Genomic DNA, 10,158 nt, shown 5'->3' on the forward strand with positions numbered 1-10,158 from the left:
ACTTGTGCTCAAGCTTTCTACAGGTCTGTTTGAGTGAACAGGTGTCATCTGAAAACCATGGTGCTGATTTAATCCAAGTACGTTTTCTGGTTGTAAGAGAGGCAACAGCGTCAAGGGTGGTGCTATTCAGAACCAGAATTTGCACTACAGGAGTCAAGTAGATCAGGTAAACACTCAGCCAGTATAGACCTAGCAGTGGTATCAATACAACGATAAGTAATTGTGTCAGGCTCTAGATACTTAGTTGGAGTGGAGAGAAAAACTTTGAAAAAGACACAGGAGTGATCAGAAACTGGAACCTGTAAAATAGATGAAACATCAACATCAATACCCTTTGAAAAGATGAGGTCCAGTGTATTTCCATGGTTGTGAGTAGCATTCCTCACATGTTGGGTAAAGTCTAGACTGCTAACCAGGTCCATAAATTCCATCGCTCTAGAATCTGAGCAGTCATTTACATGCAAGTTAAAAGTGGCATAATAATAAAGAAAGGAAGACAAACAAACAAACACGAAAAACAATAGGGTCCTCACCCTTAGGCGAGGGGGGTCTGTAAATGGTTAATGCAAGAATGTGTTGTTGAGTAATAGTAATAGTCATGGCCAGATATTCGAAGGTTGAGAAATCCCCAAAAGTGCGTTCAGTGCAGTTAACCAAATCTGAAAAGATGGCTGCTATTCCACCCCCTTTCTTGCCTTGTCTAGTGGAGAATAAAAGTTATAGCCTGGGGGAGAAGCCTTAATAAGTGTTGCTGAGGCAGTGGATGACAGCCAACATTCAGTGAGAAATAAAAAATGTAGACCATATTGAGAAATAAAATTACTAATGTAGAAACTCTTACTAGAGAGCAATCTAATGTTCAATAATGCAAACTTAAAACTTTCATCTGAGGAGGACATAGAAGGTGCAGGGTCAAGCTTTTTCAAGGTGATTTGCTCCTAGGTGTACTTCTGTGATGTAGAGTGTAGGCATAAGCTCGAGTTGTGTTAAGGTGGAGGTCACTGTGTGTAGAGTGGGAGGGGCCATGTTGTTTATTGTTATGTTTGTTATTGATAACAACAGGAGATATTGAATTGTTAGGAAAATCAGCGGGTCCAAGTCCGGTAGAGAAAGTATTACAGTTGGATGTGGAACCAAAGCAATAATGACTAGGACCTGGAGGACATCAATCTCTGGCAGACTGGTCAGGTGGACAGTTGTGGTTAGTAGGTGTGGTGGGGTGGATGTGCTTTAATCCATATGAGATGTTGGCGGAGAGCAAACTGCTGTCTTACCTCCTGCATACGTGGTCCTGATGTTCCATGTTGCAATGTTGGCAGATTGTCTCAGCAGGATAGGATTGACATTTATATTTTGTCTGATCTTAAGATCATGATTTATTATTTGGTTATCTCACATGATAGATTAATGTTTTCACTGAGCTTAAATTGCAGTAGGTATTGCCTGCAAGAGAGGAAAGCCATCCACATAAACCAGATAACCAGCCAAAGTCTGGGCAGAATAAAGTAAAATTGGCAGAATGGGAGATGGCGTGATCACCTCCAACAGATTTAACACTGACTCCTCTCCAGTTGGCTTCTTTTAACAGTAATATTTGTTTTTCCTGAGAGGCCTTGTAGTTGGACATCACTCAGACGTGTTTCCACACTTGGTTTAAGTGTCGGTGCAGAAAAAAGCAGCTTCAACTGAGCCTCCTGCTGTGTAAATGAAAGTGTGGCATCGTGGCCCCCCATTGTTACTACTGTGCTGACGGCTGTCATTCTGTGGTGGAGGCTCTAAGACAAGCTTTCCAATGAGCACATGTCTTGATACAAAGGTGAAGAGAAATATAACAGTATAACCCAGGAATGGACAAAATGTCTCTCTCTAGCTACCAATTTGATCCCAACTCAAGTTTATGCACAAGCTAAGAAATTGAATGGAATTCACTTTGTTTTTCTTCAAGAGGAGTTGAGAATGAAATGTACATGTAAACCAATACAGTGGCAAGGTATATGTTGCTGTTACTCCCTTAAACTTGCTGTAACTGTTTTTTGGCCAATCAGGGGCTGAGGAACAAGCTGTAAACACAACATTGATACATTATCACTGTACACAGGTATATGGCGAACATGTTAGCAAACAGTTGCGTATTTACACATCCAGCACACAGAGCATTGGAGTCATTTTTTTGTCCTCCTGATGGATGTAAGTCCAATATTCACTCTCTTTTTAGCTTTGTTTTGGTCTCTACAGACTCCTGAGAGAAATATCTGACTCTTTAGCTGCTAAATGCTCCATTATGTTCACCAGCTAGTTGCTAATTTTCCAACTTGTTGCTAGCTAGTTGCTAACTGCCTGCCGTTTGGTGCTGGGCAGTATACAGAGGGTTTATGAGAGCTTTTTTTGCTGAAAACAGCTGCGCTGTACTGAGGGGAACTGCAGAAGTTGGTGATCATTCTTGGTGGTCTCGTTTATGAACAACATATTTGACAGTACACATTGTCATTTGATTTATCTTTAGGATAAAAATATCTTTTCATAAAAGGATTATGGACTGCAACTTCATGATTTTTATGGAGACATGGCTTAACAGCAGGGCGAATACAACAGCTAGTGACTCCGATAAGACCAGAGATGGGGGTTGGGGGACTGTGCATTTATGTTAACAAAGCTTGGTGCACTGACATGCCATTATTGAGAGGCACCGCTCTGCTGACCTATAATATCTCATAGTTAACTGTGGACCTTCTATCTGCCAAGAGAGTTTACATCTACTGTTGTGACTGCAGCATACACCCCCTGGATGCTAATGCTAAGCTGGCAATGAAAGTATTGCATGCTGCCATTAGCAAACAACATACTACACACCGAGCTGATGCTAAGGCGCTAGTTCTTATATAGTGTTAGGGGAGGGGTCATTCTAGTCACAACTCTACGTCATGGAACCACCATTTCAGGCCCACCCAAAAGATCCTGAACACAGAAATGGTGAAAAACAGTTTAAAAGTCTAACGTCACAATTCAGTACTACATAGTTTACAGTCTTTTCATGTTTTCAGCAATTATTTTCTAACATGTATGACGTGTTTCAAAAGAAATCTCTGCTTTTCCTTTACACGGATTTTAAGAGTTCTTCACTGATTCAACATTGCTCTTCTCTAACAATGTTGTTACAGTCAATGTTTAATTTTTTTTTTACTGTTAAGATTTAAAAAGTACACTATCGATGCAGTAGAACCAGAGATATAATCTTTGTCATTCCATGCATTCCTCTTCCTTGTCAAAACCTTGACTGTCAGCCACTCAGTTGAAGGCTCGGGTATGTTATGCTAGTAGTGGCTAATGTGACCTCAGGCTGTAACAGAGGTCTGGTAACCTACTTCTTTCTAAATCCACACACCCAGATTTTTTTCATTTTCAAACTTGTAGTCTTCAGCCCTAACTGATGCAAGTGACATCACTTTAGTCAATTTATCAGATTTCACACAGCTCCTTCTGGAGAGAGATTTAAATCAAATCCTTTGCATTTAATTGGACTGCTAAAAAGTGGGTGGAGCTTAGAGTTTAGCACAATACAGAGCTGCAGAGAGAAACTGAGCTACAGACAACTGTTGGCTTCATGCGCACCTCCTCACCTGTTGTTAAATTAGGAAGACACATCACTTCTTATCGCTCTCCATATTGCTCTGTTAGCTACTACGACTCACAAACAGTGAAGTGTGGTTTTATATTAGCAGTGTGGCTAGCTAGTCACATTTGATTGGATGAACTTTTGTAAACGCCCCTGAGTGCAGGATGAGTCATCAAACATTTGAAATATGTTTAAAAGAAAAGACAGGGATTTTGATGTAAGAATACTCTGATACTGATTTTTTGACACATATTTGGCATATAACAAGAAATAAATGAAATAAATAAACAATTAACACAGGGACACATGATTAAAACTGGAAAAATTTGTTTTTTATTTAATGGGGCCTTTAAGGCTAATTTAAAATAGTGCTGTAAACTAATACATCTGCAATTCTTAATATAAAACTTCTGAATGCATGAACTGTTTGAATGACATTTACTTTTTGAGAACTATTGCAAATTCCAATCATTCAGTTGTATGCTTTTGATTTAGAAAGGACCCAGACTTTATAAATGAAACTAAACATGATTTTAAGTAGGAATGTTGCATTAGTTGCAACATTACTGTAACTTTAACGTTGTAGAGATTTACAGAGTATTTCTTTCCTCTTTCCTTTTTTTTAAAAATATGTTGGTACATTGGCAGTGTTTTATGTTTGAAAAACATTGAAATGCTGAAACCTCAGGATACTGTTCATGCATCTCTTAGGTGTTGCATACACTCACTTTGACACCGCTCTCCTCTCTCACTCCATCAATCCATCATTCTCTGCATGCTTTTCTTTTCGTGTCTTTATTCAGAGGAGCGCCTTCGAGCTTATCATCGCAATTCACAGTTCATCAGTGATTGCCTGCCTGAGCTCCATCTCTTCTCTAATATCTCAGCCACACACAAACTGATACACAGAGAGGTTTGTATCACTGTAAAGTGAAGACTTTCTACAAACACACATGCACAGAAGCTTTATTATTCTCACTGAGATGTGCCATCAGGCACAGATATATAGATGGATATTTAATTGCTATTGTTTTTTGTCCTTTCCCTCTAGTCCACCTTGTTTTCTGTCTCTATTTTCTATTCTGTTTTCATTCCAGCTCTGCTTCAGGGGTTTACAGAAAAGACTCAGATACAATTTGCCATCATAATCTCCTCTGCCTTGGCCAGGCTACGCTTGGCCAGCTCTGTGCATGTGTGTCTGTGTGTGCGCGTGTCTGCGTGTGTTTGCTCTAGGTAATGAGAGTAATTGAAAAAGAGTGTCACGTATGAAGTGTCTCAACAAACTGTGTGTGGACATGCATATATTTCTTGTCTGCTGATAGAAGGTTCCTGGCAAAGGTTATGGCATGCCAATAAATACAGCTAATAATACTTTAAATTTTTAAATACTCATTCACTGTTCTAATATTTGAATTATCGAATCCACGGTCATTTAGTATATTTTTATTTATGTGTCATTGGTGAAAAAAAATTTGCTTAGAGAATAACATCTTGATCTTAATTGTTAGATGTTATATAAAAATGTTCATTTTAACCTGCTAAGCCTTGAGAGGTTGGAAGCAAATTCAGCGTTACAAATACACTCTTTTACAGTGTGAAGTGCCATGAGAGAGATTTCCAAACGAATCAACAACTGATATGGGTGTGTAAGGTAAGTGAGTGCAGTGTGTAAGTAGTGCACATTATTATTGCTTACAAAAGTAAGGTAGGTGAATCACCAACTCAGAAAAAGAGGAAGAAAGAGGAAGCATTTGTGTATTCACAACACATATTCTAAGAAAGCTATGAATCCCAACAGTGTCGCCATGTTGTGTATTTTGTATTTGCATTGATTTAAATGTATGGGACAATGCATATTAATCCACAATAAAATGTAAATGTAAACCAAGACATTTCCATCTACAATTCTTTTGCCAGAGCATGAAATTGGTTCTATACCTTTCTATACAATAAGTTCCTTTTCATTCAATATCTGATCATTCATTCTTTTTGCTCTTCATCTTTGACATACAGTAATAAGCAGCTTTTATTCCTGAGATACTAGGTTCTTGAATTGCGTTTGAGATTGCATGATGGTGTAATTTCTCTTTTTCTGTGGTATGTATGAATAGAAAACAGTACTACATATGGCAATAGGGAACCGCTCCACAGGGACTCATATGACAGCAGATTAACATGTATAATAGTTGATAGGTTAAATTTGTTTACAACAAAGACAAATTCAAGAAAGGAAAAATAAACATTTTCAGGTCAGAGAATGAAAGTGTTGCATGAAAAGAACAACATATGATGATGATATGTATTGATGCATGATATCTATTTTACGCTGCCATTTTGGCCAAGTCTCTCTTGTAGAAGAGATAATGTATCTCAAGAGACTTCCTGATTAAATAAAGGTTAAATACATTTTTAAAAATTGCATTTTCTCAGAGTGTAGTGGATCTAAAAATTTGATGTGATAATGGCACAATGTTCCATTCAAATCATTCAACATCAGGGGAGCAAGACTGCTTATCATATTTCCTGGCAATCTGCCTGTTAGATTTTGTTATTTCTAGCATACAAAGTGGAACATTTCTCTACAAGAAAGGTCAGGGACTCACCAAAATCATTAGGACCATTAATATCCATTGCAATTGCATAGAAATCTGTTTAGTAGTTCTTCAAAAATATTGCTCTGGACCAAAGTTTTGGCTGAACAGAAAAACATTACCATCCTCACACATTACTGCTAGCAGTGCAAAACTTAGTACATAGTACAAAACCCTGATAATTTTCATAGTTTTCGTGTATGATGGAGTATTGATTTTAATTGCATATTGTGGCATCTATTAATATTTAAACAATGATGACTCATCTTGTTAATATAATTGACAGAAATTATTATGGCGGAATTATGATGGAAATGTCATTGGTTTAGCAGATAGTTGGTCATAAACTAAAGTATTAGACAAATTATATTCCTGACATGATGGTGGCACTAGAAAGAAAGGGTAACAGCTCACCAAAGTTATTATAATTCATCCTGAGCGGGACATGAATGCATGTACCAAATTTCATGACAATCCATCAGTTAGTTGTCAAGACATTTTACTCAAAACCCCCACGTGGCAAAAACTCCATGAATGCAGCTTTAAGAAAACTGCATTAAGAACATGAACTGACAATGCACCTTCATTAGATTCATAACTAATTATTCTTAGTTCACTAACCAAGATCACTCCTTCTAGAGTATGGATTTAATGGTTTATTGGGAGTGTGATGGAAGAGCAGGGTGAAAAGGAGAAAGGATAGTTAGAGGGATGGTTGGAGAGGGAAGGATGGATGGGGGAAGGGAGAGGGTCGGGGGTGTGAGGATGCAGGAGTGAGGGTCGAGGTCGTGGGATGCGGGATGAGGGGGTAAGGGTCGAGGGGATGATGGTCGAGGGATGGGGAGAAAGAAGAGCAGGCGGGAAAGAGGGGAAGGAGGGAGTGGATAGGAGAGTGATAGATGAAAGGAGGAGAGGCGTCGACGTCGGGGAGGTAAGTGGGAACAGGGGGTTGAGACTCAGGGTGGGGGTGCTGTCTCGATGATCTGGCATCTGTACGAAGCCCCCAAAGAGACTTCAACCAGAGAGGCGAGAATGGGATTTCTTGATGGATCGTCGTGATGGATGTAGGTATGATAGGCGGGGGATGACCAACGGCCGAGGATTTTGATGATGTTGTCGGGAATGCCTTGTCTAGAGGCGGTGGAAGCGGCTCCAATGTGGAATGAGTGTCCTGAGAACTGGTCTGGTATTCTGGATCTGGCGAGTACTGAGCGCATGTGGTGATGGAACCAAAAACATGTTGCTACCCTTCCCGTTTCCGTGATGAACAGAGGGTCTTGAGGGGAAGCTCAGTTGGCTAGTCTTGTGTTGATGTACTCGTGGATGGGTTCGTAAAGACTTATGTATGGATCTAGGTGGAAAAGGTAGATGGGTTGAGGTTGACCCGACTGGTTGGTCTTGCTGCGTTTGAGGTGGTAGATGAGTGTGTCTGAAGAGTGGAAAGAGATGTCGGACAATGTGGTGTGTAGTGATGGATCAAAGGAGTAGGAAGGAGCTGTGATTTCTGAGCAGTGTCGGAAGCCAAAAAAGGCTAGTAAAAACATGGACTCCAGGGTTTTGTCTATGTGGGGAGACAAGTAGCCTGTGGCCTTGCGGAGACCTTTAATTAACATATTAATATGAGAGTGGGACAAGGCTGGGCATGGCGCTCCGGAAATCAATTTAACAAAGAAATTGATTCCACTGAGGTAAGTCTGTATGGTGGAAGACTTGATCTTGAGTTGAGTGTGGGAGAATGTAATGAAGCAGGAGAGGGTAAGAATGTCCAATGAAGGGAATGGGAGTCCGTGGGAGATGTGAAAGGCTTTAAAGGAATTCCAGCCGGTGAGGAATGAAGATAGTGTTCCAGGGGCGACGCTGTTGATGATGTTGTCCCGTGAAATGGTGACCAGTTGTTCCAGTTGCGGGTTCAGTTGTAGATTGTGGCTGAAAACGGTGGGACTGGAGTTGGAGGAGGGTTGGAGGCTGGAGCTAGTTGTCTGAATTTCTGAAACAGGAAACGAGAGAGTGAATCAGCTATTGCGTTTTTGTGACCTGGAACATGGAGTGCTCGGATGATGAACTGGTGCTGGGCTGAAACCAATGTGAGCTTGCGCACGAACTGCATGATGTCCAGATTGTGTGACCGGCCTTTGTTGAGGATGTTGACGACGGCGCTGTTGTCAGAGTGGATGGCGATGGTCTTTTGGACCATTCATGCCCCCAAAGAATGGCAGCAATGATTATCGGGTACATTTCCGAAATGGTGGAGGAAGGGGCCAGGGAAGAGAAGTCAGGTGGCCATTCAGCAGAGAACCATCTGCCGCCGTATAACCGCCAAAGCCGACTGAAGGGGCGGCATCGGTGTGTAGCTGGATGTCATTGGCATCTGTGACATGGTCGTCGTAAAAGAAGGAGATGCCGTTCCAGGAAGAGAGGAACTGGTGCCACATTTTTAGTTCCATCTTGCACACGCTGTCTAGCGTGATGTGGTCGTGGATGGATGGGACGGCGGTGGCCCTGAAGGATGATGCGGGTGGCGTAGTTGAAATGGCCCAGCAGTGAGAGTAATTGACGTTTGGTGCATGTGTTGGCCATGGGAAAGTTTTGAATGAGTAGAGAAATCCGGTGGAGTTTCTCAGTAGGCAGAGATGCTTGGAGTGTAATGGAGTTGAGGGTGATGCCGAGGAATTCCAAGGATGTGCTTGGGCCCTCTGTTTTCTCTGGACACAGGGGAACGCCGAGATTGGTGAATGCGGAAATCATTGTGGTGAGACCGTATGACGGGGGCGAAGACGGTGGCCTGACCGTGAGGAAGTCATCAAGTAGGTGGATGACGTACGGGAGTTTATAATTGTTGGAAAGAATGCAGCAGAGGGCTTTGGACAATGAGTCGAAAATTTTTGGGCTGCTCTTGCAGCCAAATGTTAGACGCACGGCAAAATAGTATGCGCCCTTCCGGGAAACCCCAAAGAGGTGTTAGTAGTCGAGGTGGATGGGGAGGACTGGGGAGGGGATGTCCGCCTTGGACAACCATGCTCCTTGGCCCGCAAGGCGGATGAGGGAAATGGCGTGGTCTATGGTGGCGTATTGCATGGAAAAGTCCAGGCTGGGAATCAGGCTGTTAATGCTTGGAACAGTGGAACCGTGGGGGGACGAGAGGTCGATGATGAGCCTCTTTTTCCCGGAGTACTTCCTGGTTGCCACTCCGATTGGGCTGACTACAGCTGTTGCTTTGTCGGGTTGTGTGGGCATGTGGCTCTGGTGTGGGCTCCCCCACAGAATGAACAAGTGTGGAGGAATTTGCAGCTGGAGGAGCTGCAACCGAGGTCGTTGAAGTTATTGCAGATCATCCATCCTCCCTGGTAGAGGACAGGTCTCCCTCTCCTGTCCGTGCTTTTGGGGAGGGAGCCGAGGATGGATGGGTGATCTATGGCAGGTTTGGGGGTGATGGATGGTAGGGGAGCCGCCAATGGAAAGTGGTATGGCATGGCTGGGCTTCGCTTGTCTGTTACCGAGGCGCGTCCTCTCGTCCACTCGGACATGTTTGGGGCCGAGGAGCAGTCGGTACACTGGTGGCGAGGAGAGCGCTGCGCGCGGTGGCTGCTCCTCTTGGGTGGGCTCTGGGATCTCGAGCGAGGCTGGAGTGAGCGTCGGGAATGAGTAGCTTCCTTCGGACACCGAGTACGGGACCTTCCCCTGGAGCCGCAGGGGATCGAGGGCTCGACGATACTGTCGTTGACGGAGGATGAGGGCCAAGAGGCCAGGATGAGGGAAACCGAGGAGCACAGGTGAGGCTGCCGGAAAGATCGGATGCCGGGGGACTCCGGGACGTCGAACAAGTCCTCGTCCGAAGCGTTGAGGAGCAGTTCGAGGTCCGTGATGTGAGTAAGAAAGTTTTAAGTTTAGATGCTGGTGTGTCACAGGGTGCTTGCAAGCTGAGACAAAGGGGAGAGGAGCGGATGTGGTGTGTCT

General features: G+C 42.9%; 1 pseudogene; it reads right to left on the reverse strand.

Moving 5' to 3' along the window:
- Positions 1-7,567: 7,567 nt before the first annotated feature.
- Positions 7,568-9,506, reverse strand: LOC137189624 (uncharacterized; annotated as a pseudogene).
- Between the last annotated feature and the right edge of the window lie 652 nt (positions 9,507-10,158).

Source organism: Thunnus thynnus, chromosome 1 (genome assembly GCF_963924715.1).
Source record: "Thunnus thynnus chromosome 1, fThuThy2.1, whole genome shotgun sequence".
In the NCBI taxonomy this organism is placed as follows: Eukaryota; Metazoa; Chordata; class Actinopteri; order Scombriformes; family Scombridae; genus Thunnus; species Thunnus thynnus.